Consider the following 5,345-nt stretch of genomic DNA (forward strand, 5'->3'; position numbering starts at 1 on the left):
TTGACCTTTCTGCCTTAAAATGTCCATAACTTTTTATCCCTATGACACATGCAGGGTCACAATCTATTGTTGGAAAGGTATTTCAATTATCTACAACTTTCATTTTAGGAGTTTTCCCAAATTCCCAAATAATGATAGGGTTATGGCCTCCCGAAGTCAGATCACCCGAAAACGTAACTTAAAAACATCTTTTTGGAGGGTTTTCAGTTTGGTTTGGCTCAAGGGTCCTTACTGAGTTGTGTTTAACTACACATATATTATCCATATAACTTGTAATATGTCCTTTATAAAATCTCGACACGTGAACCCCACCTCAGCTTACGATTCCGAGGGATATATATCTTTTAACGTTTCATTCCAATCGTATTGTACGAATTCCAAATATCATACTCATGCTATCCTCATGCTAATACAATATAATTTAATCCTTTATACTTGTAATATTTGCTCCTCCTTGAGCTCACATTAAGCCGTCTGCAGCCTTAGTAACATGAAATTTTCTGGGGCGTAACATCCTTCCCCTCTTAGAAACATTCGTCCTCGAATATTAAATAAAGGCTAATACTCGTATCCAATTCCTATGCTTATTAATATAGCTCAACCCTTCACAATTCCTAAAGTACTTTTCAATACCTATCTTTACTCTATAAGCTTCAACTTCCCTTAACCTCATTGATGCTTTCAGTTAAATTGATTTCTATAAGGGACACATTACTCCCTTTCCTCAGACACAGGTAATCATGTTTCTTTCTTTTCCTTGTTTCATTCTTTACTCGTTTAAGCTTACTCTTTTTTTATACTAACTCACCTCTTGAATGACTCCTTGCTTATCATTGCTTCCCCTCTTAAGTCTTTTCTCATAATCTTATAGCATTATTCGAATCACATTAATCTTAGTTCATCAACCTTACTTCTAATCCCCGAGAGAACTTTACTTAACCCTCGACTCACTTCTATATCCATGAGTAATTTCAACCTAACTCTCAAACTCATTCTGAACCCATCTCATAACCCTCCTTTCAGTTGATTTACAACTATTATTAATCTTTCATTCTTCAGTTTTCACTTGTGTATCTTACTGATCATAGCACACATATATATACTGATCACAATCAATTTTAACAAAATTTTGGGAGAACCTCCTCTGTAATTTATACTACCCACCTGTACACATCTAACCAGCAAGCCTCACAAGGCAACAGTCAAAATATATCAACATGCCTCACAAGGCCACAATCATATTACAACACCCTATACATACCTGTACAAATGTTCTTCACAATGGCATTCTCAATTCTATAAGAAACATATTTTTCTTACTGTAATCCTTAACCTGTAGCACTTACCTTAAATAGCAATCATTAATCATCAGAGAACTTACCTTTCTGACGAGCAATTCCAATTTCGCAATCATAACTGCACTTTACAATCACTTAATCAAAATTCAAATCTTAAAGTTAGCAGCAAGGATTCAAGGCCTATAACACAGCTCTATACCACAATCTATGATTTGAATGAAGGGAAACCATCCTAGATGCCTTGTAGCCTCCTGTTCATAAGTATGGTCGACAACACACCCATGAACAAGACCCTACCTGGCACGACTTTGCAGACAACCCCTAGAACGAACTGCTCTGATACCACTTTGTCATAGCCCAATAGTGGCAGGGCTTGACGGGCACCCGACTCTCATCAGAGTCGAGCGAACCCTTAGACATTTGCTCTATTAAAGCTTGTCATTTCAAAAACTTTTAAAAACATAACATAAAACTTTTCCAGATAGAAATCATCATCTTTATAATGATTATGAAAACCTTCAATCAAATAAGTACTTTAACCAATTGAAATCATCTAAAATACATACTCTTTTAAAATCCACAAATGACCCAACTGACATCACTTTGTCGACATCTCGACAAACATACCACAGGACACTGTCTGCAGAAGTGTCTAAGAAGTAAACTGAACATTATGAGTCAGGACAGGGCCCTGACATACCCCTAATCATACATATCGATACATGACTCAGCACAGCTCCAGAATGAGGTGGAACTTGCCAATCCCAGCTGACGTCCAAGCATCCAAGCTATACACTTAACTTGCCAAACAATCTAGGGTTGCGGGCATGAACGCAGCGTCCCCAGGAAAAAGGACGTCAGTACGGACAATGTACTGAGTATGTAAGGTGGTAATAAGTCATAATCATAATTTTACTTAGGAGAGAAGAAATCACAATCTAACTCAATTCCTGCAGCCTTTGCTAGAAGAAACATAAATGTGCACACGAAGTCTCAAAACAATCTTTAAGTAAATAATGCAATCCAAAACATATGCCGCTTCCAACATGTTAACAGAATAGTCCCTTCGGACAGCCGCTTCCGGCTAGTATCACAATAGTCCCTTCGGACGGCCGCTTCCGGCATAATAATGATGGCCCCTTCGAGCAGCCGCTTCCGGCTTAGCTAGGGTGGCCCCTTCGGGCAGCCGCTTCTGTCTTAATATCACCGTCGTATCAACACAAACTCAATTCATAAATAACAATTTCAATTCAAAGCATAAGTCACTAATTAATTCATCACAATCCAGTTATTAGCCTTAGACTTTCATAAGAAGTTATCAAATTTGTATCTCACTAGACTTAGGAGAACATACTTTCAGGTTTGAGGGTAGAATTGTTATCAAATTCTTACTACTTATATTCTACTCAATTTCATCTTATTGCCCTACCCAAAGAATAAGTGATCATATCAGTACAAAGGGATGATACTATGGAATGTAGACATAAATCGTAAACGAAATGAAGTAGTAAAATCTCGCACCCCTTTCAGAATGGTTTTGAAAATCAAACTTTGTGTTTCCTTTAGTATAAAACTCATTTCCTCGAAATCATTAGTAAAACCATATACATAACTCAACTTGGCACCTTATGGGTGTTCCCTTTGGAACAGAATAGGAGTACAATATCAATAAGCCATCACAAGAAACATTTAGACCATACTCGTCTAAGAATGAAATCATATGGAGTACATATAGAATGAATAACAGCAAGAATCATGCCAAAGGAAGAAAGGTTTGCCTTACATACCTAGTCGTTTACGTGATTAGCTTAACTTATGCTTCCAAACACTAGACAATCCACAATCAAGGTAAAGGAAACCCCGTCGACAACTTGAAAAAGGTTCATATACTTTTCTAAGCTCGTAATTAACTTCCATAAATTCGGGCAGCATTTTCCCTTTAATCTTCGCTTCCCTCTAATTCCAATTCAATTTAACAACACAATCAGCAACCAACAACAACAACAACCATCTCATATGAGTCTCTTTAAACTCAAAGCATCAACTCCCAAAGATATACACCAAAACAACCCAATATACGCTTTTTATACGATATCTTCATACACTTTATTCTCCCAAATTCAAGAACAGCAACTTATCAACAACATATCAACAATCATTTTATATCAATATCCAGCTAATTATATCCATTTAATCATACCAAAACAGCCCCCAAGTCATTTGATAGCCAAAAATTATAACCGAACTTTCAACGTCATTTTCTCTATTCTAACCCGTCAAATCTATCAATGATCATGGTAAGAACATCTTAAAAATACCTTATATGAGCAGCTACCACGAAACCAACATCCCCCAAGTTTAAATTTTAGCTTAAAACGACGGCAACAACTTGTACTACACTTTATCCTTCACGGGCCTCGGGATTCGGGGCCTCGAACTTGATCGATTCTCCACTTTCTCTCTCTAACTCTCCTCTCTCTCTATCTAAAATATTCCGGACCTTTGGTATGAAAATGAGGCAGATAAGGCTGAAAATTTCCCTTAAATATCAAGGGAAGTGGGCCTGACCCGACTTGGAATCGGGTTGGGCCGAGCCCACTGCCCAGCTTGACCTTTCTGCCTTAAAACGTCCATAACCTTTTATCCCTATGTCACATGCAGGGCCACGATCTATTGTTGGAAAGGTATTTCAATTATATACAACTTTAATTTTAGGAGTTTTCCCAAATTCCCAAACAAAGATGGGGTTATGGCCTCCCGAAGTCAGATCACCCGAAAACCTAACTTAAAAACATCTTTTTGGAGGGCTTTCACTTTGGTTTGGCTCAAGGGTCCTTCTTGAGTTGTGTTTAACTTCACATATATTATCCATATAACTTGTCATATGTCCTTTATAAAATCTCGACACGTGAACCCCACCTCAGCTTACGATTAGGAGGGCTATATATCTTTTAACGTATCATTCCAATCGTATTGTACGAATTCCAAATATCATACTCATGCGATCCTCATGCTAATACAGTAGAATTTCATCCTTTATACTTGTAATATTTGCTCCTCCTTGAGCTCACATTAAGCCGTCTGCATCCTTAGTAACATGAAATTTTCTGGGGTGTAACAGCCTTCTTGCAAGCATAACCTTCTTTGCACAAATAGCGGACTCCCGACCTTGTCCAAGTTTGCACATGTAGCCAATTTGCGAAAATGTCCCTATTGGCACGTTTGGCCACTTTGCGCATTTGGTCCCCTTTTTAGTAGCTTCTTCTTCAAGCCTCTCCCAAGCCGCCTCCCACACATCATAGGCCTCATTGTGGGGGTAGTATGGGCCTCCAAAGTCCTTCAACGCTATCCTTGTCTTCCATACCGCTTGTAGAGCTTGAAGTTCCATATCTTGGCCTTGGATGTAAGTCTTGAAATGAGGTGTGCCAAGTAGGATCATATCATCCTCCCCTTCTTCAAAAGGATTCGTCCTCGAATCCGAACCTAGTAAAACCCAAGGGAAGACATACGAAAACATACTCCTCAAGGATTAAGGGTTAGCACACAAAGCAATAATCATATATTCATGCCAAGGATGAACAAATTTATGGTACAACCACACATCTACGACAATCATGATTAACATTTGCACACATGAGGTATCAGGAAGTTGATTCCTCCAAGGTTCATGAAATAAGGTAGAGTAATAAAACCAATGGATTCAAAATACGAAGTATGCAACTCGACATTGGTTCTATTTGACATGTAGAACAATGTCCAAACAAGGACACTCTCATTATTCAAATAAGGACTCTCCCAAGATAGTGCTCTCAAATCACACAAGGTGTCACCCGGATCAAATGGGTAGATTACCCACCTAGTATGGTCAAAGACAGACTCATTTACCCTACAAGAGTCTCTTTTCACATAAGATGCACCCAAAACATACACATGAGCATCATCAAATGCAAACAAGTAGTAAAGAAAGGTATTACGTAAAACAACTTCCTCTTCTATGTCATCCTCAAGTGTAACCTCACTACTAGAATCTAGAATAAGACCATCCAA

The sequence above is a fragment of the Lycium barbarum genome, chromosome 11, assembly GCF_019175385.1.
Source record: "Lycium barbarum isolate Lr01 chromosome 11, ASM1917538v2, whole genome shotgun sequence".
Classification (NCBI taxonomy): domain Eukaryota; kingdom Viridiplantae; phylum Streptophyta; class Magnoliopsida; order Solanales; family Solanaceae; genus Lycium; species Lycium barbarum.